Genomic DNA, 20809 nt, shown 5'->3' with positions numbered 1-20809 from the left:
TAAGGTTAATAGATCTATGCAGAGATTCTGTGTGTCTACGGGTGTGTTGAATCTATTTAGCAAGTTGCCCACACATTCTATGCCTTTGATATGGGGAATAGATGTGTACAAGCTATTGACATCAAGAGTGACAAGAAAGGCAGTGGGTGGTATTTGATGAATAGAATGGATTATATCGAGGAAGGCCCCTGTGTCCAATAAGTAGGATGGATTTTTCTGAGTCAGAGGAGTCAGTATCTTTTCCAAAAAGATGGATAAGGGGGACAGTATTGAGTCTGTAGAGGCCACAATGGGACGGCCCGGGGGGTTTTCAAGATTTTTATGAACTTTGGGAAGGATGTAGAATACTGGTGTAATGGGATATTTTTTTATTAAAAAGTCTCGTGTTTTGAGATCAATTGTTTTCTGTGCCAAATAATGGTCAACTGTGTTAAGGATTGAGGTACTGATGTTGTATGTGGGATCTATTTCTAATACAGAGTATACCTTACTGTCATTTAGTTATCGTTGTATTTCGTGAGTGTATTTATTTGTATCCATGACTACAATGGCCCCTCCCTTATCAGCCGGTTTGATTATAATGGTTTTGTCGGTCTCTAGAGATTTGAGGGCCTGTTTGTCTACACTTGACATATTGTGATGGTAATAAATCAGACCTTTTTGCATGTCCCCCCTTAATTATTCAAAGGAGCTGTTGATAAAACCTATAAAGGTTTCTACCGCATGTTTGTCCCTGGGTGGACGGTATGCGCTTTTAGACTTAAGGCCGAGGCTAGCTGCAGTGATTTGGACTGGGTCTGGTAGTGGAGCGTTTTGAAAGCTCGTGGATGTAGGTTCATGTGCGAAGTGAGCTTTGAGACGTATGGAGCGGTAAAATCTCTGAAGCTCCATATCGAGCATGAACGTGTTACACCTGCTGGAGGGGCAGAAGTTCAGTCCTTTTTGTAAGGCAGAGATCTCAGCTGTACTGAGGGATCGTGAAGAGATATTAACTACTAGCGTGGTAGTACCTGAGAGCGGGTAATCCGGGTGAAGTCCGTTTTGCTTCTTCCGGGCGCCTCCTCGTCTGGTCCTTTTCTTCTCGTGTTTCTCTTCTGTGTGCCTAAAAAACAAGTAGAAGAAATAGGGGCATGCCGGTCTGTCTCCGAGCCTGAAGTGGAGGGATCTGATGAGTAGTTTCTGTGATATGTATAGTTGCGCCTCGGGGCTTGTCTGTCGCGCCATCTGTAAACCCTGTCTTGTTGGTAGTCTTCTAGATCTCTTGTGAATTTAATTCGTTTTCTACTCTCCGTATCCTGTCTATGTTGTTCGATGATGGTGTCCGTTTTCCTCTTTAAGGTTTCAAACTCCTCGGGTGGGATTAAAGTGGAGAGTTGTGTCTCAATGCTTGAGATTTGTTCCCTGGATGTCGAGATGTCCTTCTGTAGAAATTCAACAGTGAGAGTCATTAAATCAAATGAACATTTGTTAAGTATTTTCTCGAATTTAGTGCAGTACTCCTTTTTATCACTAAATAGAGTTGGGCGCAGAGGAACCCTGAGGCCTCGTGGGATGCGCTGGATACGGATATATTCTGATAAGGTTGCGCAGTGGAGTTCGATGTTGGTGAGGTGTCTCCGTTCTCTCTCCCAGTCCTTCCCCCTTGTTTCCTTGGGTGGAACTTGAAGAAAGTCGCAGGGAAGGTTTGCTTGTGAGATAATGTGAGTGGTTTCCTCAGCGTTGTATGAAAAAATATTTGTAGTGGTCATGACCTTTTATGTCAGGGTGGTGGTATATAGGAGGCATACAAAGATACAAAAACTACCGCACTCCTGATTTGTTCTTGGTGCACAGGTAAGGTACCAAGTCCAAAGTACAATATTAGAAAAACCCGGCACTCAAAGAATTTAGAAAAATGGGTATAAAGTTTTTAATGAAGTAGGTACAATCAAATAGACAAACGTTTCGGTCCCTCGGGACCTTTATCAGTGTACTACAAAAACAAGAAAACAACAAACACACAGTTACATATAGTAATCATGTGTTCTGCGAACGTCGGTTGACATTGTCAGAGGAAAACATAAACAAGTGCAATTCTTGTGAGTCAAAAGCCTACCTTCATAGGGCGACACGAAGGGAGGAAGGGATCAGGGAGGAGTTAGGAAGGATGTCCCATGGGGAATGTGAGGAAAAAGAAGAAAGAGGTAACATACCAAGGTACGGGTCATGAAGGTGGAAAAAGGAATCCACTAAGATTGCTGTAAAGCAGAAATGAACCCATTAAAAAAAGGAACTACATAGGAAACAAAGAAGAATGTAGATGTACAGAGAACGGGCATACCTGAGCAGAGAACTGGAACATATACCAAGGAGTATAGGCGAGGAATGGTGCGTCAGTAGAGAAAGCTGTAATGGGATATCACAAATGAGGGAGGCTTTTTCAAAAGACTACAGGCTAAGGGGGCTAAAGGAGGGTGACACGTACCTGGAGACAGAAGTCCAGAGTGAAGTAAAGACGCGGTATCCACCGCTTGTCAAAGGTGATGCAGTGTATGAGGTGTCACCCTGTGGTTATATATATGATGGGAGGAAGGGGAGGAGGTGTGTGTTGTAAGCGGTGGGACGCTGAAGTGCGCGCTGCCGGGTGTCCATACTCGGACCCCAGCCACCCCTATTTGTCCCGGTAACCTTTCCCACACTTTTCTTAGCCTGGCCTGCTTTAGGGCAGCATTGGCCGAGCCCACCGGACAATCAGACTCCTCCGGTGGGCCCTGGCTTCTCCATCAGGGGAGTTGAGAGTGCAAAGGTGAGGAGCATGATGAGGATGATAGAAGTTAGCATCTGCTTTGTTTTGTTGTAATGCAAGCGCATGTATGTAGTAGCAGCTAGGCCTGAGGTGGTCAGCGTTTTGGCGCATATCCTACCTCCTCCGAGGATTGCTGGATGTTTTCCTGCTACTATCCAAGTTCTATGACTCCCGTTAAAACAAAGCTTCAGGTGATAAATGATGGATGAGGTAGTGGCAAAGGAGAAAGAGCAGGAGGAACAGGGACCATTCACATCAATATCAGGCCAGTCAACCAGATATGTCTTGTAGGATATGTTTCTGCAACAAAAGGAGCAGTTCGGCTACACAGTTATAGGGCATACAGTGAGTGCAATGCCTACCAAAAATTTCGAGGCACTCCAATGCCCCTTGGAAATGACATGGAGGTCAGAGGGCGTTAACTAAACCTTTTTTTCCATTTATAGCAACTGGGTCTCCTGTGCACTGTTGGCATAAGCAGTGAATGGAAGGCTTTCCAAAAATTATGAGGAACTGCAATGCCCCTTACAAGAGCCATGTGTGGCACCCCAGGGGTCTGGTCACCACAGTAATAGAGATATTACGTCGGAGAGCAAGTGGGAGGTTTCCTGGTCAGGATCCCTTAAACATGCAACATCCTCCTGCCCCAGTTCTGGGAGGGGAGAATTCTGCCCTTATAAACTGGATCTGGGGCGGGGTTGAGTGAGTCAGAGAACAGAGAACAGTCAGAGTCAGAGTGAGAGCAAGGGAAAGAAACAGCAAAGAGCTCTGTAGGAGCTAGGAGCTAAAGACCAGGGGCTGGAAGCTGAGCAGAGCTCGCCCTGGCAGAAGACAATAGGAACCAGACTCAGGAGTCCGAGACTGTGAGGACTTATATATCCAGCAGCAGAAACCAGCCGGCAGGGGATTTCAGGTCCTCTGGCCATAGAAGCCCGGAGGCTCAGTCACAAGCAAGGGACCAGCACCGCCGTCATGTAGCGGAGGCTAACAGAAGGCCCCAAGTCACCAGCCATACGGGTGAGCACTACACGGTACACTCAGGGACGTGGGCTACTTCTACCCGCTTACAGCAAGGTAGCCAGGAAGAGTGCAGACAGACGGGGAGGCCTACAACTCCACCTGGCCAGGGGAACTCCTGCTTGCTCACAGACTGACCAGGCCTCTTATGCTAGGCAGTACTCCCGGGAGGGTCTACCTTATAATCATCAGTAAAGACCCTGAACTGCACTGCAAAGACTCTGAGTCGTTCCTGCTGCGCTTGTGCACCATCACCCCCATCATCCACACTCACTGCCCTGAGGCTATACTCCTCCCAAGGGGAGTTATCCCATTCTCTGCTGCACACACAACACCAGCCTCAGCGGTCTGCCTCGCAACGGTGGTACTCCCTGACCGCAATCCACGGGTGGCGCAGTCGGACAATTAACCTCAAAACCTAAGAAAGACTGCCACTGGTTTGACCAGCCTGAGCCACGGGACCGGGTCACCGCCACGGAGACTACAGACCCCAGAGACCCGGCACCGGGTATCCCACACATGTGTACACACGGCCCAGGGGGCGCGTCACATGCAGTACAGCATATTACAAACATAAGTCCCATTATTGGGGAGTGGGTCTCTCAAAGTATTTGCTTATGCCTTGCAAGCAAAAGCTGCCAAAAATTAGGATGGAGCAACTTGCAATGCCCCTTACAAGAGCCATGCAGTACAGCATATTACAAACATAAGTCCCATTATTGGGGAGTGGGTCTCTCAAAGTATTTGCTTATGCCTTGCAAGCAAAAGCTGCCAAAAATTAGGACGGAGCAACTTGCAATGCCCCTTACAAGAGCCATGCAGTACAGCATATTACAAACATAAGTCCCATTATTGGGGAGTGGGTCTCCCATAGTATTTGCTTAAGCTTTCCAAGCAAAAGCTGCCAAAAATTAGGACGGAGCAACTTGCAATGCCCCTTACAAGAGCCATGCAGTACAGCATATTACAAACATAAGTCCCATTATTGGGGAGTGGGTCTCCCATAGCATTTGCTTATGCCTTGCAAGCAAAAGCTGCCAAAAATTAGGACGGAGCAACTTGCAATGCCCCTTACAAGAGCCATGCAGTACAGCATATTACAAACATAAGTCCCATTATTGGGGAGTGGGTCTCCCATAGTATTTGCTTATACTTTCCAAGCAAAAGCTGCCAAAAATTAGGACGGAGCAACTTGCAATGCCCCTTACAAGAGCCATGCAGTACAGCATATTACAAACATAAGTCCCATTATTGGGGAGTGGGTGTCCCATAGTATTTGCTTATGCCTTGCAAGCAAAAGCTGCCAAAAATAAGGACGGAGGAACTTGCAATGCTGGCACCCTGGTGGTATAGTGGTGGTGGAGGCTGAGGATAAGGAGAAGAAGATAAAACAGCCGAAACGAGGAAGCGTATACCCATGTGTGGGTGTGAAGCGGTGCATGTGAATACACCTCCCGAAATAACACAGTGGATTTGACTTTATGTTACTCTGCTGTCATTTGGTGGTGATGAGAAGTCTGGCCCAATCCAGCCCTTGTTCATTTTGATAAGGGTCAGCTTGTCAGCATTGTCAGTTGACAGGCGAGTGCGCTTATCAGTTATAATTCCCCCAGCGGCACTAAAAACACGCTCCGATAACACGCTAGCGGCAGGGCAGGCCAGGACCTCCAAGGCGTACAGAGCGAGTTCATTCCAAGTGTCCAGCTTGGATACCCAATAATTAAAAGGCACAGAGGAATCACAGAGGACGCTGGTACGGTAGGCAAGGTACTCCCTCACCATCTTTTGAAACTTTCCACTCCTTGTGAGAGTACCCCACGCCTCAGGGCCTGTAAGCTGGGCGGGTGTCAGAAAACTGTCCCAGAACGTTGACAGTGTTCCCCTGCCTCTGCTGGATTGGAGTTGCATCTCTCTCGCCTGTACGCCTTGGTTGGGCAACGAACTGTGACCTCTGCCGCTAGCGTGTTCAGATGGGAATTTTTTTAAGAGTTCTGCAGCAAGGGCCTTCTGGTACTGCCCCATTTTTGTAGACCTCTCCACCTCAGGAATAAGAGAGTGAAAGTTCTCCTTGTAGCGGGGGTCTACAAGTGTCACCAACCAGTAATGACTGTCACCCAACATTTTGACAACGCGAGGGTCACGGTTAAGGCAGCGTACCATAAAGTCAGCCATGCGTGCCAGACTGGTAACGGGCAAGATTTCTGTGTCCTCACCAAGATGACGACTGATCATGCTCTCCTCCTCCTCCTCCTCTTCCTCCTCCCCCCTGTCCTCAGGCCACCAACGCTGAACCGACTGTATGACACTTGTACAGGTACTACCGTCTATAACGCATGATAGCAGCTCCTGTTCTTCCTCCTCCTCCTCTTCCTCCTCCTCTCCCTCATTGTCCCCCAATGCACGTTGGGATGAGATGAGGCTGGGCTGTGTGTAATCGCCCGCTACGGCTTCTTGATCCATCTCATCATACTCTGGCTGCAATGCCTCCTCTTTAATTCTCTGCAGAGAGCGTTGCAAAAGACAGACAAGTGGGATGCTGACACTAATGATGGCGTCATCGCCACTCACCATCTTGGTGGCCTCCTCAAAGTTTGTCAGGATGGTACATATGTCAGACATCCAGGTCCACTCCTGAGGTCTTATGTGTGGAGTCTGACCTGAATATCGACGGCCTTGTTGCAGCTGGTACTCCACAACTGCTCTCTTCTGCTCACAAATCCTTTGCAACATGTGGAGGGTAGAGTTCCAATGTGTGGGGACCTCACACACCAGTCGGTGTGCCGGAAGCTGCAAACGCTGCTGCAACACAGCAAGGGCGGCGGAAGCTGTAGCCGACTTGCGAAAATGAGCTGACAGGCGGCGTACTTTCACGAGCAGATCTGGCAACTCGGGGTACGATTTAAGAAACCGCTGAACCACGAGGTTAAGCACATGAGCCAGGCATGGTACGTGTGTGATCTCACCTCGCCTCAGAGCCGCCACCAGGTTACGGCCATTGTCACACACGACCATGCCGGGATGTAGGTTCAGCGGTCTCAGCCACAGATCTGCCTGCTCTTTCACAGCTGTCCACAACTCACAAGCAGTGTGAGGTTTATCACCTAAGCTTATGAGTTTCAGCACAGCCTGTTGCCGCTTGGCGGAGGCAGTACTGCAATGCTTCCAGCTTGTAACTGATGTGGTGATATCTGAGATGGAGGCTGAACATGAGGAGGAGGAGGAGGATGCACAGGAGCTGTACACTGTGGGGGCAACTCTGACTGACATAGGGTCCGCAATCCTCAGTGTGGGGAGGTTGTGTTCCGTCCCAAGGTCCGACTGGGTCCCGGCTTCCACTATGTTTACCCAGTGTGCCATCAGAGAGATGTACCGTCCCTGGCCACAAGCACTTGTCCATGTGTCCGTTGTCAGGTGGACTCTCCCAGTAACTGCGTTGTTGAGGGCACGGCAGATGCTTTGGGACACATGGTTGTGTAGTGCGGGGATGGCACACCGGGCAAAATAGTGTCGGCTGGGGACCGAGTACCGAGGGACGGCCACCGCCATAAGATTGCGGAAGGATTCCGTCTCCACCAGCCTAAAAGGCAGCATTTCCAGCGCAAGCAGTCGTGAAATGTGCGAATTTAGGACTGTGGCCTGTGGGGCGTTAGCTGCAAATTTCCGCTTTCGTTCAAAGGTCTGGGATATGGACAATTGAACGCTGCGGTGGGACGTGGACGTTGATGCTGTTTCTTGAGAAGCTGCGATAACAAGTGAAGACTGAGAGGAGGGGGCATCTTTACATGCAGTATGGACAGGGGATTGCCTTGCACACACAACATGGGGTTCTATTGCACGCACAACAGTGGAAGAAGCAGTGGTGACACCCGCTGACCCTGGTCGTGGACCCTGGGTTTTGCCCCACAAAGTCGGGTGCTTTGCTGCCATGTGCCTGATCATGCTGGTGGTGGTGAGGCTGGTAGTTTTGTCACCCCTGCTGATGCTGGCATGGCAGGTGGAACATATGGCCTTATTGGGGTTATCAGCAGAGTCTTTAAAAAAATTCCAGACTCTGGAAGACCTACCGCTTGTACTGGCAACGTCCCTCGTGTTGGTGTTACGGGGAACGGTTGCCTGCCTTCTGTCTGCGGCCACCACACTGCTTCTTCCTGCCTGTTGGGGTACTCTGCCTCCCTCCCCCTGTGTGCTGCTGGCCTCAATCTGCATGTCCTCCTTCCATGTTGGGTCAGTTACTAGATCATCCACCACCTCCTCCTCTTCCACTTGCGCACCACGATCCTCCTCCTCACTTCCTGGCAATTGTGTCTCGTCATCGTCCACCTCTTGTGACAGATTGCCAACGTCGACTTCCTGTGGCCGTGGCTGTTCAAATATTTGGGCATCGCAACATGGGATCTCCTCTTCCACCACTTCAAGCGTATCAGGCGAGTGGCCCAAATATGGAAATGGACCAGTGAACAGCTCTTCAGAGTGTCCAAGTGTGGGATCACTTGCTGTCTGACGACACTCGGCATGGTGGGAGGAAGGAGCATCAGGGTGAGGAGGAGTATGCAGTCGAGACTCACGGCTACTAAGAGTTGACCGTGTGGAAGACAGACCGGAGGTGGTGGTGCCCAGGTAACTGGAAGTATTATCTGCTATCCAATTAATAACCTGTTCACACTGATCAGTTCTCAATACTGGTGTTGTTCTGTGCTTCCCTAGTAATTTGGTCAAGAAGTGGGAGTGAGAAGATGTGGCTGTTGGTTGTGGCACATTTTCACCTTGGCCACGTCCCCATCCTCTGCACGAACCATCACCAGAACGTCCTCTTCCACGTCCCTTGCCACGCACCTTGCCCATTGTAAATGAAGTAAAATAGCTTACACTTGCACTATCAATGGAAAAAGGGTAATAAAGAGTAGATTAGAACCGTGGAAGAGGAAAACCACACTTTTTTAAATAGAGATATTTGCGGCTGAACAGTGAGCGACACACTCAAACTGCTTTTTTTTTAGATACCAAAGGCCCAAAACTGGATAGTACAGTGATTTGACCCGTGGAACTGCGAAACCACACTGGGATGTCGGGCCTACACAAGACTATTTTCAACAGATATATTTTTGTGTCACAACAGTCAGGAGACACTACTGTTTTTCTTTACGGAAAAAACTACCAAAAGCTGAATAATAGAGATTTTTTACCGTGGGATGGCAAAACCACAGTTATTGTTTACTGGGGTATACCACACTTTTTTAAATAGAGATATTTTCGGCTGAACAGTGAGCGACACACTCAAACTGCTTTTTTTTTAGATACCAAAGGCCCAAAACTGGATAGTACAGCGATTTGACCCGTGGAACTGCGAAACCACACTGGGATGTTGGGCCTACACAAGACTATTTTCAACAGATATATTTTTGTGTCACAACAGTCAGTAGACACTACTGCTTTTCTTTACGGAAAAAACTACCAAAAGCTGAATAATAGAGATTTTTTACAGTGGGATGGCAAAACCACAGTTATTGTTTACTGGGGTATACCACACTTTTTTAAATAGAGATATTTTCGGCTGAACAGTGAGCGACACACTCAAACTGCTTTTTTTTTAGATACCAAAGGCCCAAAACTGGATAGTACAGCGATTTGACCCGTGGAACTGCGAAACCACACTGGGATGTCGGGCCTACACAAGACTATTTTCAACAGATATATTTTTGTGTCACAACAGTCAGGAGACACTACTGTTTTTCTTTACGGAAAATATACCAAAACCTGAATAATAGATATTTTTTACCGTGGGATGGCAAAACCACAGTTATTGTTTACTGGGGTATACCATAATTTTTTAAATAGAGATATTTGCGGCTGAACAGTGAGTGACACACTCAAACTGCATTTTTTTTAGATACCAAAGGCCCAAAACTGGATAGTACAGTGATTTGACCCGTGGAACTGCGAAACCACACTGGGATGTTGGGCCTACACAAGACTATTTTCAACAGATATATTTTTGTGTCACAACAGTCAGTAGACACTACTGCTTTTCTTTACGGAAAAAACTACCAAAAGCTGAATAATAGAGATTTTTTACAGTGGGATGGCAAAACCACAGTTATTGTTTACTGGGGTATACCACACTTTTTTAAATAGAGATATTTGCGGCTGAACAGTGAGTGACACACTCAAACTGCGTTTTTTTTAGATACCAAAGGCCCAAAACTGGATAGCACAGTGATTTGACCCATGGAACTGCGAAACCACACAGGGATGTCGGGCCTACACAAGACTATTTTGAACAGATATATTTTTGTGTCACAACAGTCAGGAGACACTACTGTTTTTCTTTACGGAAAATATACCAAAACCTGAATAATAGAGATTTTTTACCGTGGGATGGCAAAACCACAGTTATTGTTTACTGGGGTATACCAGACTTTTTTAAATACAGTCATATGAAAAAGTTTGGGCACCCCTATTAATCTTAAGCTTAATGTTTTATAAAAATTGGTGTTTTTGCAACAGCTATTTCAGTTTGATATATGTAATAACTGTTGGACACAGTAATGTTTCTGCCTTGAAATGAGGTTTATTGTACTAACAGAAAATGTGCAGTCTGCATTCAAACAAAATTTGAAAGGTGCATAAGTATGGGCACCCTTATCATTTTCTTGTTTTAAATACTCCTACCTACTTTTTACTGACTTACTAAAGCACTTTTTTTGGTTTTGTAACCTCATGGAGCTTTGAACTTTATAGCCAGGTGTATGCAATCATGAGAAAAGCTACTTAAAGTGGCCACTTGCAAGTTGTTCTCCTGTTTGAATCTCCTCTGAAGAGTGGCATCATGTGCTCCTCAAAACAACTGTCAAATGATCTGAAAACAAAGATTATTCAACATAGTTGTTCAGGGGAAGCATACAAAAAGCTGTCTCAGAGATTTAACCTGTCAGTTTCCACTGTGAGGAACATAGTAAGGAAATGGAAGAACACAGGGACAGTTCTTGTTAAGGCCAGAAGTGGCAGGCCAAGAAAAACATCAGAAAGGCAGAGAAGAAGAATGGTGAGATCAGTCAAGGACAATCCTCAGACCACCTCCAGAGAGCTGCAGCATCAACTTGATTGAGTTATTTGGTCATACAAAAAGGCGTTATGCATGGTGGCAAAAAAACACAGCATTCCAAGAAAAACACTTGCTACCCACAGTAAAATTTGGTGGAGGTTCCATCATGCTTTGGGGCTGTGTGGTCAATGCTGGCACTGGGAATCTTGTTAAAGTTGAGGGACGCATGGATTCCACTCAGTATCAGCAGATTCTTGACAATAGTGTTCAAGAATCAGTGATAAATATGAAGTTACAAAGTGGATGGATCTTTCAGCAAGACAATGATCCAAAACACCGCTCCAAATCTACTCAGGCATTCATGCAGAGGAACAACTACAATGTTCTGGAATGGCCATCCCAGTCCCCAGACCTGAATATCATTGAACATCTGTGGGTTCATTTGAAGAGGGCTGTCCATGCTCGACGACCATCAAACTTAACTGAACTGGAATTGTTTTGTAAAGAGGAATGGTCAAAAATACCTTCATCCAGGATCCAGGAACTCATTAAAAGCTACAGGAAGCGACTAGAGGCTGTTATTTTTGCAAAAGGAGGATCTACTAACTATTAATGTCACTTTTCTGGTGAGGTGCCCATACTTATGCACCTGTCAAATTTTGTTTGAATGCAGATTGCACATTTTCTGTTAGTACAATGAACCTCATTTCAAGGCAGAAACATTACTGTATCCAACAGTTATTACATATATCAAACTGAAATAGCTGTTGCAAAAACACCAATTTTTATAGAACATTAAGCTTAAGATTAACAGGGGTGCCCAAACTTTTTCATATGACTGTATATAGATTTGCGGCTGAACAGTGAGCGACACACTCAAACTGTTTTTTTTTTAGATACAAATGGCCCAAAATGGATAATACAGAGGTTTGAACCGTGGAAGTGCAAAACAACACTTCTGTTTCTCTAGCCTACACCAGACTATTTTCAACAGTTATATTTGTGTCTGAAAAATCAGAGACACGCTTTTTTTTTGGGGGGGGGGGGGACACACCAAAAGGTTAATAAGACGGGTATTTGTACAGTGTGAAGGAGGAAAAAAAAAGGAGGATTTAGATGAAAAAAAAGGATTTTTCCTGGCCCCCGACACCTGGTGCTAAGTCCACCAATTTCAGCCACAGGAGCACACAGGACTGTAATGCAGCGTTTGCTGGTATAACCACTGTGTCTCCTATACAGCCTGCCTGCCTGGTATCTGGGATGGATATTAGTCCTGAAAAGGACTGTTTGTTTGTTCTGGCAGCCTTTACAGACCCTACGCTAACTATTTCGCAGTTTATATCTCTCCCTACATCAGCAGCACTGTCCCTACACTGTCTAATCTGGAGCGACTGTGTCCAAGATGGCGGCGCCCCGTTTTAAATACTCGAGGTGACGATGTGCGGGCAGCCAATCACTGTAATGCCCACAACCAACATGGCTGCAGCATTACAGTGACTGGCTGGCAATCCCTGCATGTTCATTGGCTCTGTAAAGAGCGCCAAACATGCAGGGCGGAGACCCAAGCTCCCGCCCGAGTAACCCGGAAATGCTCGGTGCTCGCCGAACATCCCGAGTAGCGTGATGCTCTGGCGAGTACCGAGCAGTGTCGAGCATGTTCGCTCAACACTAGTTAGGAGGTCTCCTGCTTTTGCTCCCAGTCCTTAGATATTTTAGGGACCCCTTTCCCTTTCCTAGAGATCTTCGTTTGAGTTCAGTGCAGGAGTTTCGGTGGGGCTATTCATAAGGAATAGGGCACGTACCTCAGCGTAGGGTAAAGCTGAGTCTCAGTGCAGGGACAGCTTTTCCCTCCTATTCCTTAGTTCTAAGTTGCAGAACATAACACTTAGGAGGTTGTAAAATAAAAGCTAGGGTTGGTCCAAAATCTTTAATAGACCTAAAATCCCTCATGCACATTGCATAAAGGTCAGGCAAACCTGCCGATTTTGGAAGGACTAGTAGACCATCTAATGATATGGGGGCCTCCTGACTGTCCCCCAAAAGAATATGTTGGTGGATAAGAGGATCAGGCAGTTTGAATTCAATCGTCCCATCCTTTTGATCGGTAAGGGGGGGGAGTGGGGATAAACCACTGGTAGATGACTTTGGAGGCATTTCTCGTAGAGAACAAAGGACTGTTTGGCCAAAATGAGCATTCCTGTGTATAGGAGAGTTGGAAAAGATAGTGCCATCGGACAGCTATTTAATGTATTTGGACAGCTGTAGACCACTAAATTAGTTTTGCATTTCACAACACAAATTTAGCCCTATTTGGAGGAAATGAGGCATTTTTGGAGGATCTTATTTTGAAACTTCTTAAAAGTACCTATTTCCAACATTGCCAATATAAGAGACCAATAAGCCTTTAGTTGTTTCATCATATCCATCCAGCTTGGGAAGGGGTTGGCTGGAGGGGCAAATTACCAGTTTTAACCTCCATTCCTAGTGAAGGTAATTTTGGAAACAGAAAATTCTGCTCAAGAAATGAAGTGTCATAATGACCAGCCCATGTCCCAAGCTGCAGATATTGAGACACAGGTACCAGAAACCAAAGGCCTAACATGTACATAATTATAGACCAAATATATCCCAGATCTACAAAGATAGCAGGTACCACTTCATGGGCTTGTCTCATTTAATAAATGGCCCTCTATGTAATAGAAGTCAAACATGATGGGAACCACAATTGAAAACTGGCTCTCTGTTCTAGCACATAGATGGAGGTCCCAAACAAGAAACCCCTCCTATGGCATCCATAGCTTTAAAGAAGTGTTTAAGTAAAGAAAACCAGCAGCACTCCAGCTTCATCCAAGGTATTTTGCTGGAGTATTATGGTTTTCTTTATTTATTGGATCTTAAGTGTGTCTCTTGACCAGGATACTGTAACTGTGGAGTGTGCTGCTTCTTTTTTCTTACATAAAGGAGTACACTCATCTTCTGTGTTCAGGAGCACACTGCTCCACTGACTACCTGTTAGCTGGGTGCCGTGTGCTCTTGATTCACCTTCAGACCATGGTTTTGTCATTGGCCCCAATTGTGTGCACTCACATGCTTCAGGCAGAGGGAGCTTTGCATGAAAAAGACAGGGACAGGGATACTAAAGATAGCTGGATGCAGGGATTTCACAAGCTTCTGAGCAGTGCTTGCAAGCTTAAAAGCAAAGAGCTTGCAAGTGCACACTCCTTGTCTGATAGACCAGGGTTCCCCAACTCCAGTTCTCAAGGCCCACCAACAGGCCATGTTTTCAGGATTACCTTAATATTGCACAGGTGATAATTACATCACCTGCACAGTTAATAATTCCATCACCTGTGTAATAGTAAGGAAATCCTGAAAACATGACCTGTTGGTGGGCCTTGAGGACTGAAGTTGAGGACTGTGATAGACTGTAGAAGTGGTCGACATCCCAGGCAATGAGCAATACATCATAGAATTTAAAATCCCTTCATTCTTGAGAACAGGGATGATTTTTAATAAGACATAAATTGCAAAGTTGTTGGTTATTACTTAAAAAAATTTACATTAACCCCTTCCCGAAGCAACCAATTTCCATTTTTGCGTTTTCGTTTTTTCTTCCCCTTTTTTGCAGAGCCATAACTTTTTTACATAGACTTATGAAGGCTTGTTTTTTACAAGACGAGTTGTACTTTTGAATGACGCTTTTCATTTTACCACATATAGAACTGGAAAACGGGAAAAAAAATTCTAAGTGAGGTGAAAATGTGAAAAAAAACGCAATTCCAACTGTTTTTTCGGATTTGTTTTTACATTGTGTGGTAAAAATGACCTCAAAATGTGATTTTCCTCATCAATATGATTACAGCGATAACAAACTTGTTGAGTTTTTATTATTTTAGTGGTCAAAAAAATAAAAAGTTTTTTTTTAAAAAAATGGTGGGGGTTTTGTAACCATATTCCGAGACCCATAACATTTTGATTTTTTGGTCGATAAAGCTGTGTGAGGGCTTATTTTTTGTGGCGGCGAGATGACGTTTTTATCGATACTATTTTGGGATAGTTAGGATTTTTTGACCGTTTGTTAAAGCATTTTTTGTAGTACTGCAGCTACAGTTCTTGAATTTTTTCCATTTATGCTGGTACCATAATTTACTGATCGGGTTAATTATTTATATATTTTGATAGATTGGACTTTTCTGAACGCACATATGCATATACTGTATATATATTTTTTATTAGCTTTATATTTTTTATGGGGGAAAAGAGGGTGATTTTTAACATTTTAATTTTTTTTTTTTACTTTTTCGCTGTACTTGTTAGTCCCCTTAGGGGACTTGAACATGCGATCATCTGATCGCTTGTGCTTTATGCAGCAATGTTATAGCAAAAATCATGGTCTCCTTTGAAGCCCGGTCACTGGCAGGGTTTCAAGGGAGCGACGTAATGACAAGCACAGAGGTCTTCAACAGATCCCCAGCTGTCATTGCACCCCAGCGGTGACCCGTGATCACATCAAGGGCACGCCGATGGGCGTATTGAATGACGCCCCCATCCCTGTGCATATTACTGTGAAATTTGCCCCAGGCCAAACTGTCGGCCACCAAAGTTCTGTATGTAGGATATAACAGCATCTCATAATAAGATTTAGAATCCTTCTTTATAATGTGTGTCAGGCAGAGGGGCTGGAGGTGACCATTTAAGATTTAGGCTGAACTTTTTCATTGATTTAAAGGCTTTTTTTTTAGTGTCTGTCACCTTTTATTTGTCATGGTCTGCAAGTTGTTAGTGAGGAATGTTCCTCTGCATGTGGTATCTGGAAAAGGAGCCAAAAATAATCAATTTATAATTATGCATTCTCAAATGAGCAGTTGTATTTTTGGTCGTCAAAATCGACATGACTTCTGATCTTTCCTGCCCTCCATATTTATGCCTCCGCTGGAGTGGTTACTATTTGCTGAAACCATTGATATTATTTGTATTATTTGGGAGCTTTCCAGCTTCCTGTTTTTTAACGTCCATGACCTTTGTCTGACTATTGTACTTCACGCAAGGACTGACACCCGGGGTGTGGGGGCTGTATATTGAAATAAAAGTGCAGAATATGACAAGGTAAAGGCTAGAGATACATTTGGAACACAGAAAAAAATCGCAATAAATCATATGTCCCATGCCTGGAGGTTCACTGATTATGTACCAGAAGCTGGAGGTTTATTCTGAACTAAATGAAGTCAGGAATGTTCTTTTTTTGTCAGATGGAGATTACTGGACCGACAAGAGGAAACTATTTTTTAGGTATATCCCCCCCATCTACACAAAATCTGGACCCTCCACTATTAATTGCATTTATTAAAAGGAGGATACCTCTTTTAACTTTTTTTTTTTTTTACTAAATCATCATAGCCTTGTTAAAAATAATAAAAATGATCTGTTAATCACCCTCCCTGAGGTCCAGCACTAAGTCTCCATCGCTGCTCTGGTGATTGCGTACAGGATGCAGCGGTGACATCGTGTTGACAATGCTGCTGCCAATCACTGGGGTCAGCAACTCTGCTGATGTAGATGGCAAGGGCTACTGAGCCAAATGATTCCAAGCTGGTAGGGAATCCAGCACATGTGAATAGATAAAATAAATGTTTATTCTAAAATTGTTAAAAGCCCAATGATTGTGTCCAACTGTGATTGCAGCAGTGGAGATTCACCGCTGGACCTGGGTAGGGTAAATAATAGATGATATTAATATTCTAAACAAGGCCATGACAATTTAGATAAAGGAGTATTCCCAAGCTATATTGGTGTCGCCGTGTGTTCTATATCTAAAATCATTAATATTTGCAAATACAGTACACTATTTTTTTAAATATGCACCATTTTTGACATCTCACCATCCCACACATCCCATTTCAGCTCTATTTTTAACCTTTTTTGCTACTTGACACATCCTCTAGTAGTTCTTCACTCACTGGTTGAGCATGCTCAGTTCTCCTATACCATGTATCTCTCCCTGCTTTCACCACACGGGGGCGCATTCGCAGAGAGGAAACTGTGATTCTCTGCTTTCCTGCTCTCAACTGGATTCAGTAAGTGTTGTCCGGCTTCCACTTCTCTCTTCACACTGTGGCTTCTGCCCCTCAGAAGCTTCAAGCGCTGACAGTGGGTTGACATGCTCCTATAAATCTTGTTTGCTCCCTGCGCTTACGACATTTTGCAAGCTGCAGGCCTTAAAAAGGTTGTCCAGGCTTGGGGTACAAGTCTACAGACACTCTTTGTAACTGCATTCTTGTGAACCCTCACAGTGCAAACTGTCAGGATTCTCCAGTGCAGACATCGGGAGTGTTCTGTCATGTGACCGCATGTATGCGATTTGCGTACTTAAGGCTACATTATGACTAGACTTGTCTGGACTCGCTCAATTCACTTGTATTGAGTGAGGCCACGCACGTCTAGTCAGCATGTGACCATGTGCATGCACATCAAAGCACAGGAGAATCCTGACAGCACACTCCGCGCTTTGAGGATTCACAAGTCTGCAGTCACATAGAATGACAGCACATTGGTACCCTAAGCCTGGACAACCCTTTTAAGCTATCTCTTTTCCCAGGGTAAGTGTTGAATCTCAATGACTGGCTAGAGTGGTAACCTCTGCAAATCACTGTACTCCGTGAGTGGCTAGCGCCGTTAGGTGATGGTGACGTGCGCTGTTGATGTAACATCACTGCTCTAGTGACAACACTGGGAGTAGAGTAGCGGAGGAGAGGGGGCGCTGAACACAGGGAGGGCGAGTACCTGATAAGTTTATTATTTTATATACTTTACACACTTTTTATTAAAAAATGGGCCTCCTCTCTAATCCTTTAATGTGCAGAAGCAGAATTATGCACCTGGCATAGAGAAATAGGTACAAGTTGGTGACTTGCACAGCACCTACCCCATGATGCACAGTACTGTATGTGATTAGTGCAGTTTTTCACACTTGTCACTTAAGCCAACACCTTCTAATGTGATGCTTTACATTTGGCAGAACAGGAGAACAGGGGGATTCTGGGAACTGTAGTTTTCCAGTCTGAAGCACTGGTGGTCATGTGAGCTGAGCAGGAGGACAACCCTTTTGAGTAAGTGAAGAAATATGCACTAACAGGAGAAACAAAGTCCAAATACATAGGAGGAAAGATCATAGTGACTTCATTTAAGCATGTGGTATTCTTTCTTTTCTGATGTTAGGAAGGTATGGCACTTTTAACAAAAAACATTGCATTGTGGGACAACTCCTTTAAAAAAGTTGAGAGGGGCAAACACTTTTAAAATGTGCAATTATCATTCTATAAGGGACACATTATCAATATGCTTTTATAAACTGTCATCAACTCGTAGGAAATACAGTGATGAGCAAAAGGATAACAATATTTTGAACTTTTGACTTTCAGGCTCCATATCTCATCATCCACTACTGCTTCCAGCAGGGGCGGACACAGACTGTAGTGGGCCCCTGTGCAAGAAATTTTGGGGGGCCCCCCCTGCCCTTCATAAGGCAACAAAGTTATGTAAACATAACCCCCCATGTGCATCTCTCACCCCCCCATGTGCAGCTCTCATCCCACCCATGTGCAGCTCTCACCCCCCGTGCATCTCTCATCCCCCCCATGTGCATCTCTCATCCCCCCCATGTGCATCTCTCATCCCCCCCATGTGCATCTCTCATCCCCCCCATGTGCATCTCTCACCCCCCATGTGCATCTCTCACCCCCCCATGTGCATCTCTCACCCCCCCATGTGCATCTCTCACCCCCCCATGTGCATCTCTCACCCCCCCATGTGCATCTCTCACCCCCCCATGTGCATCTCTCACCCCCCCCATGTGCATCTCTCATCCCCCCCGTGCATCTCTGATTCCCCCCACTCCTAGTTAATTAATTGTATTTAAAAAAAATAAAACTTGTTATACTTACCCCCATGCAATCCCTGCAGAATCCTGGCGCTCGTCCACGTCGCTGCCACCAGGTTCTCCTGACGTTCGGCCATGTGACGGCGCCACATACATAGCCATCAGCTTTTGTTTTGGCCAAAAGATTTTTAAAGCCGCCACCACGATAAGGTAGACTCTTCTGGGCGGGCCCTACTCTAACCTATTAAAATTTTCTTAAAATATCCAATACTCTTTTTAGATATATTTTTATTTAGTTTTCTTTAAGGGAATGTGTCATATACATTTTTTTTTTAAATGACCAATAATACCACATACAGGGAATACCGCCACACCATGACCAGACCACATATTACCACAACATAGTGACCGAATAATACCACACAGAAGGGAGAAAAACTGCCACACCATGACCAGACCACATATTACCACTACATTACTAATATTACCACCACATTACTAATATTACCATAAGTGTCATTATACACGGGAGCTCTATACATGGTATGTATAACGTAAGTGTCCAGGTAATCTAGTGATCACCAGTGAAATTATACACAGGAGCTCTGTATATAGTGTCAGTGTACAGGTAATACAGTGACATTATACACAGGAGCTCTGTATATAGTGTACAGGTAATACAGTGATCATCAGTGACATTATACACAGGAGCTCTGTATATAGTGTCAGTGTACAGGTAATACAGGGATCACCAGTGACATTATACACAGGAGCTCTGTATATAGTGTCAGTGTACAGGTAATACAGTGATCACCAGTGAAATTATACACAGGAGCTCTGTATATAGTGTCAGTGTACAGGTAATACAGTGATCACCAGTGACATTATACACAGGAGCTCTGTATATAGTGTCAGTGTACAGGTAATACAGTGATCACCAGTGACATTATACACAGTGTACATGTAATAGACTGACTCACCGGTGACGTCTCTAGGTGAAGTCCTTCATCTTCGCTTTTCTCCTTCATCCAGCACAGACCGCCATCACGTCTTCCAGCCAGGACTCGTCTCTGCATAAAATAACACAGTTATCTAGAGCACATTCCCCAACTTCTACATTACGCAGCTGAATACAGACGTGCATCCACCATCAATATATGGTTAGTTATTAGGCAACCTACCATTCCAAATATAAATTGTAATCCACCACTGTGCCCCCATTAACTGTAAATAGGCACTTAATATATAATTTAATTAGAACCTCTACTCTTTCCGCCAATTTGTTACCAGTCACACTCCTGCATCCGCAACGCCCCCTACTCTATACTTCCTGCTCCCCGCATTCAATATTTACATGCACCCCCTGCCCCAATTCATTATATCATGTCCGTGCTCTCCCCACCCCATCATCATTTATCATTTACTCTCCCCCACCCCACATTCGTTATGTGCAGCTCATTATCCCCCTACTCCCAATTCCCCCATGTGCAGCTCTCAAACCCCCCCATGTGCAGCTCTCATCCCCCTCCATGTGCCCCTCTCTCACCCCCTCCCCCCCACATGTGCCCCTCTCTCATCCCCCTCCCCCACATGTGCCCCTCTCTCATCCCCCTCCCCCACATGTGCCCCTCTCTCATCCCCCTCCCCCACATGTGCCCCTCTCTCATCCCCCTCCCCCACATGTGCCCCTCTCTCATCCCCCTCCCCCACATGTGCCCCTCTCTCATCCCCCTCCACCACATGTGCACCTCTCTCATCTCCCCCCACATGTGCATCTCCCATCTCCCCCCCCACACATGTGCATCTCCCATCTCCCCCCCACACATGTGCATCTCCCATCACCCCCCACACATGTGCATCTCCCATCTCCCCCACACATGTGCATCTCCCATCTCCCCCCCCCACACACGTGCATCTCCCATCCCCCCCCCACACACATGTGCATCTCCCATCCCCCCCCACATGTGCATCTCCCATCCCCCCCCCACACACATGTGCATCTCCCATCCCCCCCCACACACATGTGCATCTCCCATCTCCCCCCCCTACACACATGTGCATCTCCCATCTCCCCCCCCCCACACACATG

Source organism: Phyllobates terribilis, unplaced genomic scaffold, assembly GCF_046119375.1.
Source record: "Phyllobates terribilis strain yellow unplaced genomic scaffold, ASM4611937v1 Scaffold_1__5_contigs__length_1240528914, whole genome shotgun sequence".
Classification (NCBI taxonomy): Eukaryota; Metazoa; Chordata; class Amphibia; order Anura; family Dendrobatidae; genus Phyllobates; species Phyllobates terribilis.
Note: the sequence above shows the minus strand (reverse complement) of the source record.